The sequence below is a fragment of the Bombyx mori genome, chromosome 23 (assembly GCF_030269925.1).
Source record: "Bombyx mori chromosome 23, ASM3026992v2".
NCBI lineage: Eukaryota > Metazoa > Arthropoda > Insecta > Lepidoptera > Bombycidae > Bombyx > Bombyx mori.
Window position 1 is genome coordinate 945,827 of NC_085129.1, and position 23,588 is coordinate 969,414.

The following is a 23,588-nucleotide window of genomic DNA, read 5'->3' on the forward strand; positions in this document are numbered from 1 at the left end:
CAAAGGTATCGCACGTCGTTAATTGAAAGACAATATTGTTACTGAATCTCAATCAATCGTTGACGGCACGTATCAATTCGTTTTGGCGAATTTTTGTGTCTGATTAATTTATTATAATACCAGTGTTAGGTTTATTAACTAGTTAGCTATGTAGAGTACTGTCAATGTGCTATATTTTCTTTTATTTATTTATTTAAAAAAGTACTGCCACATCACAAACATTTAACATTGAAAATAACTTAAACTATTTAATTTATGGCCCGATGCATGTGACAATAATGGCGTACACAACATTGGCAATTCATCGGCTCGAAGATGGAATACAATAATAATAAAAAAAAAGAGAATACCTAATGAAAACATACTTTGAGATTCAAATTTAAAAAGTAAAACAGTAATAATTGTTGAAATATTAATATGAATCTCTAATAAATTATGTCATGTCATATCAAAAAAAAAAGAAATGTCAATATAAATTACAAGTAACAACAAGTCAGTTATAAAACAACAAAACATATTTTCTTGTCAATATTTAATTATACTTCTCTTGCAGTTTCTTAATAGTATTTTAGTAAATTTAATTGAAGTTCCGGAAATAACGTTGCCATTAATTTTATTGCGATATCCGTAAATACTAACGATAAATATCGATTTGAATGTAATGGACACTAATTAACAGTGTGAGCTGTGACTCTATGAAATTAATTTTCATTGAACAATATTAAAATTTTATCCTAATAATTTCGAGTGGGAAAATACCTTTAGCCGTAGCACTTGCTACGTGCTACGCGTCAGTGCCGCTACGCGAGCCCTCCACTACGGACGTCAGCGCGATCTCGGATCCAAACGAATAAAAACGTAAATTATTTTCGAGATTTTTGTTTCATAAAAAATATTAAATACTTTATAATATAAATAATTTATTCCGTGTTTCGAAGTTTTATTACGTGATTCATTTTTATTGTACTATTAGTGACTTTATTGATTGGTAATCACCAATTTGTAATCGGAGTTGTGGTGTTATGTGTGAGTATTTAATTTTAATCAATCTGTATTTTTTAAATTGCACTTGATTCCTTAACATTTTACCGTTTAAAATCGAAATATAGAATTTACATAAGGTGCTTTTTTTCAAGCGATTTAGGGCACACTTAGTGTTGAACTAAAAAGTTCAAAACAGTATTGTTAAAAACTGAAGATCAAGAGATATCAGTTGTCAGAAACGTTCTTCAATAGACAATGTGTTGGAGAATAAGACATTTGTTTCACAATAATGGTCGAACTCCCGAAGTAGACTATACGAATTACTGCCTTTTTCCGATTAGTGATTAAATTCGATAAAACATTTCAAATTCAACTGCCGCACACTTTGGCCTTTAACTCAGAAGTAAATCCTGCTTTGACATTTAAAACAATAAAAACAAAATTGTTAGTAGGTACAGTTTTATATAGCCCGGGAGACCACTGGGTTTCTCGCCGGATCTTCTCAGGGGGTCTCGATTCCGATGGTAGATTCTGCGAAGCACTGCCCTTGCTAGGGATAGTGTTAGAAAAATCTCTCAGGTTGAGCCCGTCAGCTCACCTATCCCCCGGGTGTAGCTGGTATAGTCCTATGCTACCAGGGATAGGTAGGGAAAAAATAGCCCGGGATTATATCTTGGTTAGTCGTACTCCTCATATGCGAGGGTCGTGACTACTTTCATCCATGACCTTCGTCCTCACTATGTTGCACCATCTCATCTTATCTTCAGCTACTTGGGGAGCATCGTAGACGGTGGGATCGAGGTTGGTGCGGACCTGGTTAGTTCAATACGTACGTTGCCCCCGAGATCTATTTCCTTCCACTTTGCCGGTAATTCGTTGTAATAATAAAGTAAAAGCAAATCTATCCAAAATTAAAAGGGTAATTTTACCCGAAAATACTTGAACTGTTAAAAAAAAAACTTTTGATGTTTAAGCTTCTCGTGAAAACTTAAAAAAGTGTACGTACTAATTTCGACAACATCAAAGTTCCATTTCTCTAACGACATCCGTTTTTTACACAAATTCGACTTTTTTAATATGCTTTCCTGAAAATACCGTACAACTTCCCAACAAAAACCCACCAGGGAAATATTAAAAAAAAATGTGATCCTGCGGAATATTAAAAAATGAACCCACTTCGAAATGTAATAAGCTATTTTTTTCCGTATCACTTTTGAAACGTATTTTCCTGTTTAAACGCTTCCTGTCCGCCCCCATACATACATGTCGTGAACATAACATCAAATAAACGGTGACTTAATTATGGAAATACGAAACGACAAACGTCTTATAATATTTACTTTTTTGGAAGTAAATTCACGAATATTTTATATTAACAAATGAATGTTTACGCAACTGACATAAATTGAACGAAATTGTTAATAAAAATCGCAAACGTGGGTTTCACCGCAAAGTTTTACTGTATAACAGAATTTTATAAGGTTTTGAATGTCTTTGAATATAATTTTTTGCATCATTGTGACTCTTCGCAAATTCCTGGTACTGCAATACAGTCGAACTGTTTTGAGGATGGGGATAGTTTGGTCAGGGCACTTTTGAAGGACTACAAAGCATTATTAGATTTATCCGACATATTTTGAGCCGAATGCCGATGTCACTGCCACCAGTATCATGTCCATCGGTGCTATCAGCATTTGAATGGTATAATATCATACAATACATTTAAGATTTTGACTTGGTGTAGAATGTGTGTGGCGACATTAATGCGTGCTTGTTATCTTCGGTATACATGTGAATCAAACAGAAATAACGTGTTACTTCAGATACATCTCAGTTTAACTGACAACAACTATATCCGGTTTTGTTGTTCGATAGCCAGGTCGCCGGGTGATTACCGGTAGTTGTACAACAACCCAAGCGTTCGTATCTAAATATTGTATCAAGGCCGGTCCTCGGTCGTTGTTCGGCGTGACTGTTTATAATTTTGTCGTAGCTGCCACTTGGGTCCAGTTTATTGTGAGCCTTTGCTTCTGCAGTCAGAGTTGTTTTACTTGATTCTGCTGCAGCCAATCCGAGTTCACAAAATATCCTATCACGAAAAAAGAAAAAACTAAGTTTATTATTATTTTTTTATAACTTAGATGGTTGGAAGAGCTCACACCTAACCTGTTGTTAAGTGGTTACTGGAGCACATAGACATCTACAACATAAACGCCGCCACCCCCCTTGAGATATGAGTTCTAAGGTCTCAGTATAGTTACAACGGCTGCCCCACTCTTCAAACCGAAACGCATTACTGCTTCACGGCAGAAATAGTCCGGGTGGTGGTACATACCCGTGCGGACTCATAAGAGGTTCTACCATCAGTAATTACGCAAATTATAATTTTGCCGTTTTGATTTATATTACACGATGTTATTCCTTCACCGTGGAAGTCAATCGTGAACATTTGTTGAGTACGTATTTCATTAGAAAAATTGGTACCCGCCTGCGGGATTCGTACACCGGTGCATCGCTACATACGAATGCACCGGATGTCACTTTTATCCTTTAGACCACGACGATTTCAAAGGGACTCCGGGGGTTTGATTGACGAGAACTTTGGATGGATCTTTGAATATAGCCCGGACAAACTCTTATCGTATTATCATAAGCTATGGACGTGCCAATCAATTCGAATATCAATACTGAGTTTTGTAAACAGAATAATATTGAAAATTGTTTTTACCACTCTGTTCTGTTGGCAGTACTCATATTGATTTACTGTCAGTTGTGTTTGTAAATCAATTAAGTACCAAACGAAATGCCACTAACCTATTAAAGAGATTCGTTGCAAGGTTCACGAAATATAAGTTAGAAGAATATAGAAAATATGTGAAAAATTGGAAAGGTACGGGCGTTGCAAAGCTCAATAAATAAATCATAATATTACGGTTTTACATAACAATAAAACCGATATTATGTGCCGAGAAGGAAAACATACAGCATTGTATTACGAAGAAGCAGTGTGTACTTAGCTTAGATTCCTTGTCTATGTCCAACCATAGACAGTCAATTTAGTTCCATCTTTAGCCGCTAGGTGCTGCCAGCAAGTATAAAGGGAGCGCAGCCATCTTTGATCTTCATAGTCTTCACCAGGAAGAACTTCCTGCAATGCTGTATGTTTTCCTTCTCGGCACATAATATCGGTTTTATTGTTATGTAAAACCGTAATATTGATGTGCCTTTGGAAAACATACAGCATTGTATTATGAAGACGTGTTTGTTATCTGCTGGTGAAATTATTAAGCACAACGCTATGATGAAATAGGTAAAGCCATAATAAAATTATGAAGCGCAATGATAATGTTCATAATTTATATAATTATTAAATCGAAAAACCAGTTAACTTCCATGTTAATTCAATAATTAAAAAATATTTATAAGTTTGTAATAAACATTTTATCTTGTATATACAAGAAAATGTATAAATTGTATAAATGATGTATATACATCATGTAGAAGTAAATGTGTTGAAAAAAAGAATCGTGAGGATTTTTACGAAGCTCTATTATTCGGCAATAATTATTGTAAACGTTTGGATGATTTGCAATTGCCTCTAGAAAGTATTTCGTCCATTGGTTCATTATCAATCCATCTCATAGGCTACTGCTGATCTACAACTTCTTAGAGATGCGTTGATGCCATTACCTCGTAAGGTTGAACGAAGACCAGTTTCCAATTACAGTACGGGATGCCGCTTTTGTGACAACACACATAGTTAGAAAAAAGTCCTTACGAATCTTACCGGGCATGTCTTTAGTTTCATGTTTAGAAAGCACTTATGCAGATTGACGAAAATGGATTTCAATTTTAGACCCAAAGACTGGTATCAGAATGATGTTTTTCTCTGTTATCAAAGAAACTGTCTTTAGAAATGTTGAGCAAAGTAAGGTCATTAACTCTGCGTCCCGTAGCCAGCAACATGGTTGTTGGTGTCCTTCAAGCTACATTGAGGCGTGATGTGGTGGCTGGGTTTGAAGAAAACCAGTTTAGAACTATTCTCGGATCTCATGTGAATGGGACTACACTTAGTAAAATTGTAATAAGTAGTTGAATTTTGTTTAGCCATTCCGATGGCTTTTTTAAAATAGCAATTTTTATTAGAGAGCTTGAGAATGTTTGCTGTCCTACATGTATTTCGCCCACAAAGTCGACAGCGCTGCTTTATGATGCAGAAGGATTGTTTTATAGGCAAAATTTTCTTTTTGGAAAACAAGAAAGAATTTGGCAACATCTGCAGACTTAGGATCAATTTTAAAACTGTAGCACCATATGCACCATCTTCTAGTTGCTGGTAAGTATGCTGACAAAGTGGATTGACACCAGCTAATTTTCAATAAATCTTCTCCTGTTTAGACCAGTCTATTATTTGTACAACCTCCCCCCCCCCTTTCTAAGCTTTCAGGGTTAATGTTTAACCTGTGGAGGAGGCAGGTTTTGGATTTCGTGCGAGTTATCTAGCGTTCGGGATCTGAGGGCTTGGAAACCCAAATGCTTTCGCTCAGTCTGGGAACACTACCAGGTAGGTTCCCTAGACACTGTTGAAGTGAGTCAGTACTTTGGGGAGAAGGTTGAGAGGAGGAATTCTCCATGCTAGTTGCATCTTCTACGGTCTGCTGAAGGTATCCAATCTTGGTCGGCGAATGGGTTTATATCTGGATGACCCCACTTTCGAAAAACTTTTGTGGTCACTTGTAGTAAAAAGTGCCATTTCACAGGTTGATTTCCTCGTGATAGCCTGTCGCCTATGATGTATCTCCCCGAGAGATTATAAGCTGACAGTTATCTTGAACTTATCGCTTAGGTTTAAAAATCGAAAGGTCAACGTTAGTGAAATACTTTCAAATTCATTTTGATTGTCACTACCATTGCAAATAGCTCTTTTGTGGGTGAGCCGTTTCTGTTGTTGAGCTGACCATAGACAGGACGTTAATATTTTGTCTAATTGTAACCCCTACCCATGTCCGAAGCTTCCGTTGTCAGGAAATGGTTGGTTTTGGGTCTCGGCAATGTTTGACATGTGGCTCCGCGTCAGCACTGCATTTGTAATCCCTACACATGTCCGAAGCTTCCGTTGCCAGGAAATGGTTGGTTTTGTGTATCGGCAATGTCTAACATGTGGCTCCGCGTCAGCACTGCATTTAATTGTTAACACATGCAGGATGGCCTGTTTTTTTTTTTTTTTTTTTTTTTACCCCTTTTCTTGAAACTTCGCAAGAAAATTTGCAAGTTAGCATAGATTGATGTAATTCCGTCAGAGTTTGAGCTAGGATGTTGTTGAGTGGCCACTTCATTTCTCGCAATTTTCCATCGAATCCCCAGACATGTCATCTCTTGAACCAGTGTACTAATTGATTTTTTGTAAGGCTGACTTGGCAGCCCAAATAATCCAAGAGCTTTACAGCTTATGTGGCCTGAAGACTCAACTTGGACTTCTTTTGATGGACCTGGTGGGATTTGCGTAGGTGGGATAACACTCAACATCCCTTTGCACGCAATGTTTCCGCGACCGAGCATGCTATGCAAGCAAAAAAGGTGTATTTGTCTTCTTGGACCAAGAAAAAGTCGCGTAGGTAGGTTAACATTTGACTTCCCTATGTACGTAAGGTCTTCGCGACCGAGCATGCTATGGGAGCAAAAACGTTTATTTGTCTTGGTGAAACAAGATCATGTCGTGTAAGTAAGCTAGCACTTCGATTTTGCACGCAATGCCTCCGCGACCGAGCATGCTGTGGAAGCAAAAAGGTGTATTTGTCTTCAAGGACCAAGAGAAAGTCGCGTAGGTACGTTAACATTTGACTTCCCTATGTACGCAAGGTCTCCGCGACCGAGCATGCTATGGGAACAAAAACGTTTATTTGTCTTAGTGAAACAAGATTAAGTCGTGTAGGTAAGCTAGCACTCGACTTTGCACGCAATATCTCCGCGACCGAGCGACCGAGCGACCGAGCACCCTATATAATGGAAATTGACATGCCAGCCCAGATAATCCAAAACCTTCACAGCTTCTGCAGCCTGAAGTTTCAACTTGGATTTGTTTTGGTCGACCAAAAGGAAGTCGTCTAGGTAGACTAGCACTCGAGTTCCTTTTGCACGCAAGGTCTCTGCGACCCAGCATGTTATGGAAGCAAAAAAGGTTAATCCAAAAGCTTCACAGCTTCTGCAGCCTGAAGTTTCAACTTGGATTTGTCTTGGTCGACCAAAAAGGAAGTCGTCTAGTAGACACTAGCACTCGAGTTCCCTTTGCACGCAAGGTCTCTGCGACCCGCATGTTATAGAAGCAAAAAGGTGTGGCTCTGAAGCCAGACCGAAGGGTAGGCATGTCATTTCATACTAACTCATAAGAAGGTACCGATTCCTTCCTGGAGGTACTGATACTGGTACCTTGGTACTGATCCTCAAGAAGTATCGACGAAATTTTGCGACTGATACTAGAAAAATATTCCTGAGAAATGTTCAATTCTATCATCCAGTCCCCTGGGTGGAGAAAGTTTGGTACCTAGGTGTCCGAAAACAGTTAGGTGTTTTATCTTTACGACCTTGTTCAACTCTCGAAGATCCAAAATTGGACGCATTGATCCGTCGCTTTTCTTCCGCAGAAAATACAATTTATTTTTTATTTTTATTTTTTTACTGTATTTGGTAACCATACATGGTTTACAAATTATTACAATTTTGGTGGCACTCAGTGCCTCCCGTCGGTGTCTTCAATTGCCCCCCTCTGGATTGTGCCAGATGTTACGGACTATGATTGTTTATAATGTTTGGCTTACCTTTTGTACGAGATCGTGACAAATAGGATTGTAGCCCTCCGAGGGACTGAATAGATTTCAATTTAGTATTATCAAACAAAAATTCCTCAATGAGTGGTGCGTTGGCAACAGGATACTTTGTTAGAGACCACGGAAATTAAACTTTGACGTCTTATTTCTATACATACGGCCCTTTTTTCCGTATACAATTTAAAACGCTTTTTACGGGTAACTTGTACGACGGAGACGATTTGTCAAAGTTTTCAGTAATTATGTTACAAAGATTATTAGTTTAAATCTGTTGTGTTTTTGTCAAAATTTCCGTATTGACGAGATCAATTTGTTTACAACAATTTTCGTTACATTCAATTGTTACACACAGTTGATGCATTATTAGATTTACAACGTCACTGACCTGGTGGGATAACGAGCCGATTCGAAGATCGACCGTTACCTTTGAATCCCGTCGTTTCTTACGCAGAGACTCCTTTTGTTCTTTTTCGCTTGACGAGCTGTTCGAACGCGAGGCGTCTCCATCGCGTCTCGCCTGGACATCTTCCCTCTCGGAAATTATGGAGCTTGACTCAACATCACCTCCAACAGATGACGCGTGATTCATGGCGTCCGATGATAGGATTGGTAAATAATACTCGTAATGTTTGCAAAATAACACTCATAGAAACACAAAATAAATATTTTTTGCAATTAATAAGAAGTCGAATAAATATTTGTGGACTTGCGACTTCACAGTACGAAAGTACACAACGCTATGAAGATCAAAGATGGCTGCGCTCCCTTTATACTTGCTGGCAGCACCTAGCGGCTAAAGATGGAACTAAATTGACTGTCTATGGTTGGACATAGACAAGGAATCTAAGCTAAGTACACACTGCTTCTTCGTAATACAATGCTGTATGTTTTCCAAAGGCACATCAATACGTATATACGTATGGGCATAAACTAAGATATTCAAAAATTCGAACCCTATGCAAATTATTTATTTATCGACAGTGTTAGTAAGTAAGGGTTGCTCGGATGGGTCTATCTGGCCAATCATATATTTTATTTGTAGGCAGAACGCTAGTGGTGGTAATGCCATTTGGATTTTTTTAAACATATATCCTGGTACTAGATCCGTTACAGGTGTATTGACTGCGACCGTAAATTGAATGGTGCAACCATCAGTCGTCAAGCATCTAGTTGACTAAATTTTGATCTCCTATCATACAGACTGCGTCACTCGCGATATTTTCCGTAACTACAACATAAAGAAAGACGAACCCTGAACTCAATTGGCGTTTGAGCAAAAAACCTTTGTAAATAAAATTACAAATCCTATTGTATATTCATGTCTTATCGATTGTTCTATTTACGTAGATACTATTCGATTTACGACATTTAGAGTGATGTTCTATTTAAATATCAAAGACGTCATAGAAATAATTTCCTGTCCCGTCATTATCTATGTATTACTCGTAGTACGTGACGCAAAATTTGTACCCCTTTTTACGAGAATTGTGCGGGTAAAGGAGTATTAAATTTCCCACACTAATAGAGAATATAGAGGAGTGCAGAATGCTAATTTTTCTTTAAAATTATGTGTAAAAAAAACATTTAATCAACAAAAAAAACATTACACACACTACCATGTGTTTGACACAACACATATAAACATGTACACTCTTTGTTTATTGTCAAACACTTAACTTTGTTAATATTTTTTGTCTTTAATATAATTATTTGTCTATCCGTGTAGTCTTGGCTAAATCTGTGATTATAAAAGTATAATAATAGACTTTGACCATAGAACCATAATAATGTTCAAACTTATAATTTCAACTAATTATAGTCGAATTTCGACTATTGGGGGACCACTAGCTTACATAGATTTACAGTGACGCTTCCGTAGTGATTTATGTTTTTTTCGTACAAATAATGATTTGCTAATTTACAGCAAAAATTAACAGAGTAATGAAATAACAACGGTTTCCTATGTGATACGTAACGGGAAGAAATATACTGATGAGACTTTTTAATTACTGAGCACCTTTTTAATAAACGTAATGATTGAGTTGACGTTCAAAGTTATAGAGAAGTTTCTCAATTAGTCAGTTGGGTACAACAGTCGCATCTTCCAGCTTCGATCATAGTTAGGTGTTAGCTATCAGGCCAAGCTTGTGGAGTCAATCCATTGGCCATATTGTGTCATTATTGATTTGAGAGATACGAGTATTTAGAAGACGTTTAAGCCTCTTATTATCACCGTGTATCATAACGAAAAGTGATCGTCTTGGGTGTTGAAAGTCGTCGTGGCCTAAAGCATAAGACGTCCGGTGGATTCGTATCTAGCGATGCACCGGTGTTCGAACCCCGCAGGCGGATACCAATTTATGTAATGAAATACGTACTTAGCAAATGTTCAGGATGACTTCCACGGTGAAGGAATAACAGTGTAGTAAAAATCAAATCCGCAAAATAATAATTTGCGTAAATACTGGTGGTAAGACGTTTTGTGAGTCCGCACGGGTAGGTACCACCACTCTGTCTATTTCTGCCGTGAAGCAGAAATGCGTTTCGGTTTGAAGAGTGGGACAGCCGTTGTCGTACTGTACTGAGACCTTAGAACTCATATCTCAAGGTGGGTGGCGGCATTTACATTGTAGATATCTATGGGCTCCGTAAAAACTTAACACCAGGCTGGCCGTGAGCTCGTCCATTTATATAAGCAATAAAACCGGGTCACAAAGGCCAGTCTACAACAGCATGGCTAGAAGTTAGAAGGAACGTTTTTGATTCACCAACATGTTCGATCATGAATAGTTAATGAATTTATGATTTAGAGTCATATTCTGAAAAGAACATGCATGCTTTAATTGCTGAGATAGTTTTGAAGTTGTTAAGCATTCACGATTGGCAGTGGCAAATTGCCCTTGGAAATACTACTATAACACTCGGTGGGATAACAAATTTAATGAAGTTTTTAGTAATGTCAAAAATGTTACTATAGAGGTTAGACGCTTTTTCAGTGGAACTGAGTGCCGATAACATTATATCTATATATTAATACGTGAAGCAAAAACTTTGTATTACTTTTTACGAAAATTGCGCGGTCGGAGGTGTATGAAATTTTCCACACTTATAGAGAATATAGAGAGGAAGTGCACAATGCTAATATTTTTTTTAAATAATGCATAAAAGATACATTGAATCAATAAAGAAAACATTACACACACTACATACCATGTATTTGACGCACACAGGCATGCATACTATTTATTGTCAAACTTTTGTTCTTGACGTCTGTTGTCAAATTGAGAATAGATTAAATATTGTTTGTCTTTATTAATATTTTTTTTAGTGTAGTCTTGGGGAAATTGTTTATTATAGAAGTATAAAATACAATGATAATAGTGTATAAACTTACAATTCCAATTAATTATAGTCGAATTTCGACTACTGCGGGACCTCTAGTTTAAATTAAGACATTTTATTAGAATCCAATCAAATTAAAACGATGCAGCCAGAAAAACAAATTATTCCACGAGAATTCTATGGAAATTTACTTAAAGAGGTATAATATATATATGTATACATACAAACATACATAGCAAACGAAATCTGAGATGAGACGCGAGCTTTAATTTGTCTGGGTTCGTTGAGTCTTGGAAGATTTTAGAATTCGAGATTTTATTTTAAGATTACCGAGCTTATCATGAATGTAGCGTCGAAATGTTTTTGCTGCTTGAATTAGACGTAATTGTGATATATCTATCTTCTTAGGCACACCATGTACCTACATTTATAAATTATGTATAAAAACCAATTTTGTTTTGTTATTCAGACAAGTAAATGATCTTACGGTCCTCTTGGTATTAAGTGCTTTCCGGAACCCATATAATTCAAAAACGTAACGGACGAGCATACGGCCCATCTGATGGTGAGTGGTTACCGTTGCTCGTGAACGTCAGTAATACTAGGGGCAGATCCAAGCCCGTATATACCATTCTGTACTCTCCATAAGTCTCGTCTGAAGAAAGTACTTACATGTCGTAGGACTCAGGAAACATTGTGTAGGGAAGCTTATTCCAAAGTAATAGCAGAAAGGATCTCTGGAAACATATAAAATACGCCAAATAAATATATATTTGGGAGACCCAGCCCAGAGATGGGAGTACTACTTCATGCAAGGCTAGACTTTCGCTTTGATTTAAGTCTTTGCTTAGGCGTGAAGTACCGCTTCGCTCTGTTTAGGACTTCTAACATAATTATTTGACGTCAACTTGGCTTTGTCCTTCTAATGACTCCGGTATTGGTCGAAACGTCCACACCATGTATCCTAATACTCGTGGAAGGTTACAGGGATCTTTCTTGTAATTTCGGTGCCATGATAACAGATGCCTTCTTCGCAGTGAATAATGTCTTCTTATTGCCAATAATAAACACGAGGTTAAGCCGTGAAAATAGTTATATGAATGGGCGACAGGAGAAAACTGAAGAAAGTACTAAAATTAGTGCTTGAACTAGGTAATGGTATTTTAAGCAATATAATTGAGGAAGTTTTAGGTTGGCTATAAACAGGAGGCGTATTTCGGATTTGAGAAATGTATTCTGCTTTAAAGAATGATGTAAGAAAGTAAGTGGATTATTAAGAAAGTCGTGATTAGTGAATAGCTACATAACAACATTGACCTTGACAATGTCACAATATATTCGTTCTATTCGTCAATCGCGAGACTTGTTACAATAATTTCACAAACAGATTTTTTTAAATATGTAATATAAGTACGGATGTGTGGAAGGGGCTATGATGATACTACTACCTAATGTTAATTAGTTACTGGTGACTCTAGGAACCTAAAATTCACACGCATAGACTCCTTTAAATACTGCAGTGTGACCGGACGTGAACTTGAAAAAAATAGTAGTTGTATGCAATCTGAAAGGAGTCGCGAAAGACCGCTGACCAGATTTTTTTTTATTGCTTAGATGGGTGGTAAAGCTCACAGCCCACCTGGTGTTAAGTGTTTACTGGAGCCAATAAACATCTGCAACGTAAGCGCGCCACCCACCTTGAGATATCAGTTCTAAGGTCTCAAGTATATTTACAAATAGACAAATGTTATTGAAGAGGCCCCAACCAGTGGCGTTCCGGCCGCCGGTCTGAATCCCAGTAAGCTTGGTGCGAGGTCTGGAGGCTTGATGATGGTAAACACCGACTTTTAATCACGAGAAATCGACGAGGAGCCTAGACATCACGACGTGACCGCCTCAATCCTCAATCATACTACACAGACTGGTCCATCTTTCAAGTCGAGCACAGAACAGCTTCGTGGCCTAAATAGCAATCGAGATTTCGTATACATGCGAGATTGACTTTTGTCTGGTGAGAAAATTCAAGTTCAAACACACTGTACCTAATTCTGTGGACAATTAAGAGCACTACTAAGGTTTTAATCTTATTGGATCCACGCACGACTGAAATGTCTATAACTACTGTTAAATATCTGCACTAACTAATGTCTGTTATTAGTATCTGTATTATGTTTGCTCATTTCCGTTTCGTGTAAAATCTATCACTCTGTCATTCAAGGGAAAATAAATAATATGTTTTTTCTGCAAAATGTGTATTAATAAAAAAATCCAGTAGCATCCAAGATATAGTAAGCTCATATAATAAACAAAATATCAACAACTACTAACTGATTTTTTCTATAAAAAGAATATCTAAATCTATACAAAGCGGTAGGTGGCGGCTTGGCTCTGCCCCTGGCATTGCTGACGTCCATGAGTCACGGTAACCACTCACCATCAGGTGGGCCGTATACTCGTCTGCCTGCAAGGGTAATAAAAAACAATTTGAATTTTGACCTCTCACCCAGTAGGCTACGCAGCTTTATTAAGTAAATTTTTTCTCGAATGTTATTGAATCTAAATTGCGTATTATGCATATAGCTAATAAATATGATGGACTAGAAGATCGCAAACTAATTGCTAAAAAATATAAGACGAATTACTAGTAAAATTTTTAAGTGGGCTTAGCTTTAGTATTTTTGTTTTTTAAGAGCCGTACACACTTAAATGATCTGAATGAATATGAAAAATAACTTTAAAGGTATATAATCTCGCATTTATAATTCTTATTTTAGTACCTCTATGACTAAAAAAACTGTAAAACAATTGAAACGTAGGAAGCGGCTTAAATTCGTTATTTCATTCTTAGATTACGTTGTATACTCGCGTGTTCATAATTTTGCGTATAATTTCTGAACAATAGACTGTCAATTTGCAAGCTTTGTTCATTGTTATTCTAAATTCTGACAAAGCATTCTTTCGTCACCTTCTTCTATGTTACTTAATATATGTGTCAGAGCAACCGCATTAATAAGACCATCTTCAGACATTTTGGGGCTGAGTAGCCAGGGTGATTGAGTTAAGAGAAATAGTGACTTCACAAAACACATTTGCTGCCTTGGAACAATTTTGGAAACTTCTATTGACGTTACCAAAAGAAAACGAATGACAGTTTTTAGGATGGAGGCACCAATCTTCGAGAAGGCTGGTTGGTAAGTGTCATGGCGTCTATGCGCGCCTCCATCGGCTAGGCTCTGTCGTGGTACGAAGTTAGTCGAGATCTGACATTACGATCGTGTTGTCTGTCACCTCTCGGGAATCGTGCTGCGGTTTGTTTTGCTACCAAACTAATGACCGTCTCTGACATATGTATATTAACGATCATCCAGTTGTTGATTCACTAAATTTCTGAATATGAAATTTGTTGAAGATGTACTCTTTCCATCTCTCAAATATACAGAGTTTAGATTCAGAGCATCGTAAGGAAACTGCCAATTTTCACAAATACCGCATTTGTGATGTGCAATAGGTAAAAAGTATTTTCAGGACAAACAAAGCAACGACAAACATCTTCTAAGCTTTGATATCTAGGACAGTAACCATGTGTCCATCGCCGAAGATACTAATGTAAAATTTGGCATAGAAATCGCTTCGAACTGAAAAAGAAAAACCGCAAAATATAGTAATCCAAAATCGAAATCAATAAATTGAATTATTTTTTACGAAAGGCCGTGGAGGAAAATTCTGTAATTTTCCTAGCTCTTTTCTCTTAAACCAATTTTCGTAAAGTAATTGTACCGAATTTTGGGTATGCTTCTAATTATTTAGAGTAGTGTGTGGGTGATATTAAACCCGAGAGTGAATATTTTATAGAGTAACATTTAATTTTGGTTGACCATTAATTTAGATACACGCGGGACAATATTGGAGAGTCTAATACAACTTAACTTAACTTGGTTATTGTAGCTAAGAACACAGATATAAGCTTAGTTTTGAATCTATAATATATGTTCTGATATGTAAAATATGATCTGAGAACACATCGTCACATCTTCTGACTGCATTTTGTTGGGACGAAACTATTAATTGAATAACGAAAGATAATCGATATCATTCAGTGGAAATCGTAATTTGGGCTATGATATTTATGTATCAATCCGTTATCATGAGGTATAACGAAACGGTTTTCTCAAAAATTCAACTAGGCTTCAAAAGTACAACATACAACAGTGCATATCTAGTCTATCTAATTACATTGTATCTTTTTTGTATCTCAAAGATATCTCAAAGATTGTGCCTTGATTTTCCAAATTTGGATTGTGTTTGGGATATTGTAGACAGTAGAAATCTCAAATTTAATTTAAGTTAAATTATTCAGTACCAAACTTTTGGAGACTTGCATAATACATGACTTCCCATGATCTTGGCAGACTCCATGAATTACTTACGTCATGAACCTCTCCTCGGCTGCGGTGACTATGCTATGCTACGTTAAATTCGATTGATTTTTTTCGCAACTCATCAAGTGTTCTTATAAATGTTTCCGACTAGACCAATGTGTGGTTGCATCGTTTGATATTTTAACCATCAAAATGAATGGAGTCATAAAAAAATGAATATGTGATGGGAATGTAACGTAATGGGGCGGGTACCCTAATAAATTGATTACCCCAACCTTCGTTCGTGATCAAAAAATATTATCTAATAATTTTAGAGTGGTTATATACAGTATTAGTTCACGGTAGGACGTTCCTCAAGAGTGAGTTGTGGAGAGGCACATATTTTTATCCATTTTCTCACAATCTCACCTTTTTTTTTCCCTACCTAAGCTGATCGTCTTGAGAGACCATTTCAACGTAATCTTAACTAGTAGGTGAGCTCACGGGGCTCAAGCCTGAAGATGTTGCCAACACGAACCCTAGCAAGAGCCGTGCTTCGCAGAATCTACCACCGGATCGGAAATGCAACCCACTGAGAAGATCCGGTGAGAAACCCAGTGGGCTGTGTCTGTGAATCAATATATACGCAGAGCCTTTCGTCGCAAGCGACGGGTTCGACGAGAACGATAACCGGAATCTCACTAAGACACCAACGGAGCAAGATATTTCAATATTACTATTCTATGTTAAATATCATGAACATGTCAGAACTAAGAAGCGACAGTGAGCTCGCTTCATTTTATAGCCAATATGTGTTGTAGGAAACAAGAATTGGAATTGCTATCTCATGTGAGCTTAATGAATATAGCAGTACTATTAGTACCATCTGTCATAAAGCCAATTAAACTATAGTTATTTATTATATATTATTAAATATAGTTTATTGTTCACTGGTAGCTTTTGCGTCTATTCAAGTTACGCGCGCACTGGTAGGTGAGCTCACAGACTCAATCTGAGAGTATTTGCTAAAACCAGCCCTAGCAAGAGCAGTGCTTCGCCGAATCTACCACCGGATCGGTATCGCGACCCACTGAGAAATGCATAAAGAACGAAGCCTAAAATTTATAAGTTATTGTTAACGTTTTCGTGTTGGACACTGCTGAGCTGTTTCTAAAGATCAACTATTTTGTGTTCCGGCTCGAGACATGGAACAGTTATTTTAAGTTTGTTACGCCGGTAAGAGTAACACCATCTATCGCAGAATAGCCGAACGAATATCGAATGCACTAGTAAAATCGAGAAGTACAGCGCCAACTATTGTCAGATAGCAGAAACACACATCGAGACTACTCGACTTGCACAGAATGTACTCGATAAATCTAGGGATGTCGTATCGACTATAAAAGCGTTGCAGAGATGGCACGCTGAAGCGAAACGGAAGAAGTGAATTAAGAAATTTAAAGTGTTCTGTGAGTGCTCTAAGTAATAATACAGTTGTAATTTGTCCGTCGGTAGAATTTTCATTTATCCCGAACCCCAGCGCGTTACATTATTGTTATCGTTTTCGTGTTGTACACTGCTGAGTTGTTTCTAAAGATCAACTATTATGTGTTCCGGCTCGAAACATGGAACAGTTGTTCTAGCGACGGCGCTCATTCAAAATAATCAGAAGAATACTGATCAAAATGTAAATCTTAATTTTAATGAGTGAACGTTTGCTATCGACATCCTCGAGGTTAATCGAAACGAAATAATCTTTCACGGCTCTTAATTAAATCCGCAATAGTGTTGTAATTCCTGTCGATAGTTAGATTATTAGAAATTATTTGATCAAAGTTGTTGCTTGTTTCTATGTTGTGTGCAACTTGATTTACTAACAGTTCTAAGATTAGTCACCTGACTGGCTACTCCAAATTTGTTTCATTTCTAATACACGAGTGTCAATTAAATCAAGATTTATATTTCATCTAAGTGATTGATCAGAATATTAATTAAAAAAAAGACAAACAGTGAACTTTATAGTTTTATTTACTAAATCTAAATGCGTTTCGGTTTGAAGGGTGGAGTAGCCGTTGTAACTTTACTGAGATTTTAGAACTTATATCTCAAGGTGGGTGGTGCATTAACGTTGTAGATGTCTATGGGCTCCAGTGACCACTTAACACCAGGTGGGCTGTGAGCTCGTCCCGTCCACCCAACTAAGCAATAAAAAAAAAATTAATTGCGTACATATAGTAAATTATAACCTGTGAAGGGAATATACATGATTCATTGAGAGAAGACGACACTTACTTCTCTGTTTTAAAATTATACTGCTCATCACCGAGGTTCGCCACTTTTCTGGAGAAATTTTATCTGACCGAAGTTTCATTTTTTTGTATCAGCTAGTTAGTTTTTGGAAATACTAGTCTAGTTTGTCTATGGCGTTGCCGTGGCGTCTGTCTTTAAGCCGGGTTCAACGAGTGTGTTTTGCGGTAAGATCCCCAGTCCCTGGTATTACGACATGGCAGTTACAATTAATCCTTGTGAGTTCACCAAGAGAGCTATAAATTCGTATGGCTATCGAGAAAAATAAACTTTATTTATTTATTTTTATTGCTTACGGTTAGCGTGGTATGAACATGTGATGCGTAGAGAGGAGATGCATATGACTAGGAGATGTATGGAAATGGTAGTGCAAGGTAGAGGGTGAAGAGGTCTACCGAAGAAGACATGGATGAAGTGTGTGAATGACGATATGAGAGAGAGATTGAGATGAGGGCTGATAGAAGAGAATGGAATAGAAAAATACGCTGTTCCGATGGGTCCTGGTGATAACTGGTTACCGAAACTCATAGACATCAACAACGGAAATGCGCCACTCATCTCGAGACTTGAGTTCTAAGGTGTTCATTTTTACAGTACAACGGCTGCCCGACCTTTCAAACTGAAAGGCATTACTGCATCACAGCAAAAATAGCAGGGCTGGTGGTACCTGTACAGACTAAGGTCCTACCATCGGTATAAACATGTGTGCAATTCATAGTCAGTAGAAGCGAAACCATGACGAGTTTTATTCACATTCTCTCGCAGCCGGCATGGTATAGCTATGGCTCTATATTATTACTATCGATTTTCGAGTGTACCTAACTGAGTTTGAAATCACAATGATGCTAAATACCGAATAACCGAAATAAATGAAGTCGTCGTGGCCTACAGGATGAGACGTCCGATGCATTCGTATCTTGCGATGCAACAATGTTCAAATCCCGCAGGCGAGTACTAATTTTTCTGATGAAATACATACTTAACAATTGTTCACGATTGACTTCCACGGTGAAGGAATTACATCGTGTAATAAAAATCAATTTGGTAGGCAGCGGCTTGGCTCTGCCCCTGGCATTGCTGAAGTCCATGGACGACGGTAACCACTCACCATCAGGTGGGCCGTGCGCTTGTCAGCCTACAGGGGCGGAAAAAAAATCAAACCCGCAAAATTATAATTTGCGTAATTTCTGGTGGTAGGACCTCTTGTGAGTCCGCACGGGTAGGTACAACCACCCTACCTGTTTCTGCCGTGAAGCAATAATGCGTTTCGGTTTCAAGGGTAGGGCAGACGTTGTACTGTTAATACTGAGGCTTAGAACTAATGTCTCGAGGGGGTGGCGGCATTTACGTCGTAGATGTCTATGGGTTCCGGTAGCCACTTAACACCAGGGGGGGCCGTGAGCTCTCCCACCCATCTAAGCAATAAAAAATAAAAAACGTCTTTTTATTACAAAAAATCAAAATTTCGCTTTTTTATGATTTTTCTTTAAAAATTAAGAAGTTTATGTGGTTTATCTACATAGTATTATTCAATCACCAACATCAATACTTTGCCAAAATGCCAGGCCTGCTGTGACTTAGCTGAACTTAGTTGTTTCAAATGTTCGAAGGAAAATCAAATAATCGCATCAGAACTTTAAGTGACAAATTATTTATTTTATCAGGCCCTAATTGCGTTTTACGAAATTAATGACTTGAAATTTTGATCACTTTTGATTAATTGTACAATCTGTTTGATTTAGATTTCAAGAGATTTGGTGTTGTTTTGTGTTTTGGAAGCCACATTGAAAATGCCGTGATTTAAAGATTAACATTTGAACATTTAAATTGGATTTCAAGATTATGCATTTATTTGGATGGCGCGTTGACTCTGCAACTGTTGGTACCACTGTTTATACACTGTTCACAGTACTAATTAATTTGTTCCATCTTTTAGGAGAGCATTGGCGTATTTTTAGCAAGTACATTTTAATAATAATCAGATATAAATCGACAAATTTAATCGTCAAAATGTTTTCCCGACCCTAAATCATAACGAGACATGACTTTGAATAATAACATTGCCTAAAAATCGAAGTAGTTTTATAATTCGTTGACAGAATTCAAGTTATAAATTTGTTATTTGGTCGGCGACGTCTTTAGGCATCTTTTAGGATGAAATTTCCAGTTTTACCATCCGGCTATGGAATGAGCGTGGAGGGGCCACGGTGTTTTCCGAGCGCTATGACATGTCCTTCTTCAAATGAGGCTTGTGGAGAGTATTAAGCGGTAGGCAGCAACTTGGCTCTGCCCCTGCTGAAGTCCATGGGCGATGGTAACCACTCACCATCAGGTGGGCCGTATGCTCGTCTGCTCACAAGGGCAATAAAAAAAAAGATTTAATTGTGACCGAAGTGACTATTCGGGGGTTGAAGTTTTGCAATATACGATTTGTTGTTAAGAAAATACGTACATATTTAACCTACTTAAAAATTGTTTAATTTGCAATTTTTTCCTTTGTCGTATCACTCTTGTCAGAGCGGTCATGGTCGTTATTCAGCATCATTGCTGTGGGCAGATGTTATGCGCCTCACAAGCAGTCGCCACTCCTCCTGGTTTGTGGTGAGCCTGGTACACTCATGCAAACAGCCGCCAACTGTCCATCCCAAGGGCAACCTTCCACGCCATCTGGTGCCGTCTACTTTCATAATTAACAAATATTTCAAAGTTAAAAAATGGAACTGATATTTTTTTAAATTTCTGATTGCTTGTGGTAGAGCATATTTTGAAGTTTGCGCGGATGGCTACATCAATCCTAACCATTTACATGGAAGCAACCATACATTTAGATTTGAAGGACGGACCAAAGTAAAACATGTTACTATATATATATATATATAACATTTATCGGTCGTTATCAAGTATAAGTTATGTTCGGTCCGGGTCTCTCCCTTGGGGCTCGGACATGAGGTTTCCAATTTAAGTCTGTCTTACTGTTAGATTACGTTTCTGTCGGTAAGGATTTCGGTTTGGTTTGTTTCAGCAATGTACCGACCTGATTTCCGTTAGTAATATTTGGGAGTTTTCATAGCTTAGGTTTTTGTCATAAAGTATTTTTATTATTTGTATACTTACGAACGAGCAACTGGTTGTAACAGAATCTGGTGTGACGACAGTTTAGGGTAGTTTTTTTTATTTATTTTTTATTACTTAGATGGGTGGACAAGCTCACAGCCCACCTGGTGTTAAGTGGTTACTGGATCCCATAGACATCTACAATGTAAACGCGCTACCTACCTTGAGATATAAGTTTTAAGGTCTCAAGTATCGTCACAACGGCTGCCCCACCCTTTAAACTCAAACGCATTACTGCTTCACGGCAGAAATAGGTAGGGTGGTGGTACTTACCCATGCGGATTCCCAAGAGGTCCTTTTTTTTTTTTTTTTTTCGGGTAGAGGGCCGAACCTCCTACGAGGTCCCCGCGCAAAAGGGGCGCGCGGGGTATGTGAGACTCAACGATCTGCATGGTGTTGTGAGCAGACCGCGGGCCCAAGGATTTTAGAGCCCACCCACTAAACGACTCCTCTGCACTCTTACACCCGACGTCCGATCCCCTCCGAGGTCAGAACCCGGATGAGGTAGGGGGGCTACCGCGGTCAACACTACAACCAGACGGCGCGGCTCACCCCAAGGACGCCCAGCCGACGGAGCCTTCGAGGCGAATCGAAGGCTCTGAAACGTCGGCCGTCTCGGTACGGCAGCCCGTCGGGCCGCCCAGACGGTGCCGCTGGTGTCCCGGAATACCCCGCTGGACCAGAACCAGCCTGCCGGGTCGGGACGCGATACACCGTCGACCGGTCGCTCTATTCACTCCACGGCAGCGCGCTAGAGTGCTGGTAGCGCGCCGCGCGGCCTCACCCCCTCAGGTCGCCCCTTGACCTTCACCGGGGGGAGGCCGCCACCTACAGGGGCCGGGACGTACGGGCGTATTCCCGCCTCCGGCCCCCGGCTCGACGGCGACGGATCGGTGCGGAAAGGGAAGAGCTCTCCCTCTCTCGCTCCGCCGCCTCCTTCTGCGAGATGGTGGACTCGCAGAAGTCGAGCATCGCCTTCCAGGACGCGTCGCTGCCGAGCATCGTAGCCACGACGCGCGGCAGCGAGAGGTCCTCTCCTGTGACCGCGACGAGGGCGGCGCGTTGCTCGTCAAATCCAGAGCAACGCGCCAATGTGTGTTCCGCTGTGTCTTCCTCGTCGCGGTCCGCGCAGTGGTGGCACTGCGCCGTCGGTTCCCTTCCGGCTATCTTTTGCAAGTACCGGCCGAAACAACCATGGCCGGTAAGCATCTGCGTTAGCCGGAAGGTGAGGCATCCGCGGTCGCGGCCCACCCAGTCCGCGAGAACCGGGCGGACCGCCTCGACGGTTCGGAGGCCGGCCGACGGGTCCGCCAAGCGGCGAGACCACGCCTCCAGCACGGACCGCCGAGAGTGGAGCCTCCGCGCTCGAACTACACCTTCGCTGGGGCGCCCTTCCCCCCTAGAGCGGAGGTCGCTACGCCACCGGTAATCGGCAGCGAGCGCCTCCGCTTCCAGGTCCCAGGGTGGCGCCCCGGCGAGCAAGCACGCCGCCTCGAAGGAGACGGTGCGGTATCCTCGGATCGCCCTGACCGCGATCGCGCGCTGCGGACGTCGCAGCGCGGCGACGTTCTGGCGGGTCAGGGCGCGGCACCATACGGGCGCGCCGTATAGTGCCATCGACCGCACCACCCCCATGTAGAGGCGGCGCGCCACCTGATCGGGACCCCCGACGTTTGGAAGCAGCCGGCTCAAAGAGCCGGCCGTCGCCATCAGTCGAGGGCCCAACTTCGCAAAGTGAGCGCGGAAGTTCCACCGACCATCCAGTTCAAGGCCGAGGTACCGAAGACCGGTCACCCCGACCCCGACGCGGACGCCTCCGATCACGAGGTGGGCACCCAGAGGCGGCGCTCGTCCCGGCCCGTGAAACAACAGGGCCTGGGTTTTGTCGAGCGCCACCTCGAGTCCCAGCCGTCGGATCCTTGTGACGACGTGTGCCACGCCTGCGCACGCCAGACGGGCAGACTCCCGGTAGTCCCTCCCCGGAGCCACGACCAACGTGTCGTCGGCGTAACAAATTACGCTCAGCCCGGGGAGGGGACCCCGAATGACGCCCCGCAGGACCCAGTCGTAGCCGATTCCCAAGAGGTCCTACCACCAGTGTTTTTTTTTTTTTTTTTTTTGTCAGGAGGAAATCGCCGGACTTCCGCCCTTCACTGGGGATGGAGGGCGGGGCATGTCGGAGTCGAACCGACTAAAACCTCCTGTCTCTCAACAACCAACGTCCAAACCTCGCATGAGACAAAACTCATGAAAAGGCAAAGGGGGGAAAGTGAAGCGTTTAGTGCGGAGCACATCTCTCCCATCACCCTCCCCCTCGGGACGCCGGACTGGCGGTCGTCGGCGCCACGACCACCAGCCCTCTCGGTCGGCAGGCTATCCGAAGCCCGCCTAGATGGCGCCGGTTAGAATGGTCTATCCTACGGAATACCCCGCTGGGTCAGAACCAGCGTGGGTTGAGGATAGCCGGCCTTCCTTCACCCGGATGCTCATGCATAAAACGCGTGCAGAGCAGCTTGCACGTCGTCTTCTTAGGTCCCCTTCGCCGGTCCCCAGGCCGACATGTGAGGGGACCCGAAACACTTAGAGGGCCAGGGCTTGGGCGATATCCGCCTCCCTGGCCCCCGCTCGACGGCGGCGGGCCTGTGCGTCTCTCACGCGC

The 23,588-nt window shown here is 40.4% G+C and overlaps 1 protein-coding gene across 1 annotated transcript in view; it reads left to right on the forward strand.

The window, feature by feature from the left end:
• The first annotated feature begins 726 nt into the window (after positions 1 to 726).
• Positions 727 to 23,588, forward strand: part of LOC105841534 (uncharacterized) — a 120,581-nt gene continuing 97,719 nt past the window's right edge. Inside the window, exon 1 of the mRNA XM_038019243.2 lies at positions 727 to 1,026. The gene's annotated coding sequence lies outside the window, so the exon portion shown is untranslated. The remainder of the gene's footprint in view (positions 1,027 to 23,588) is intronic.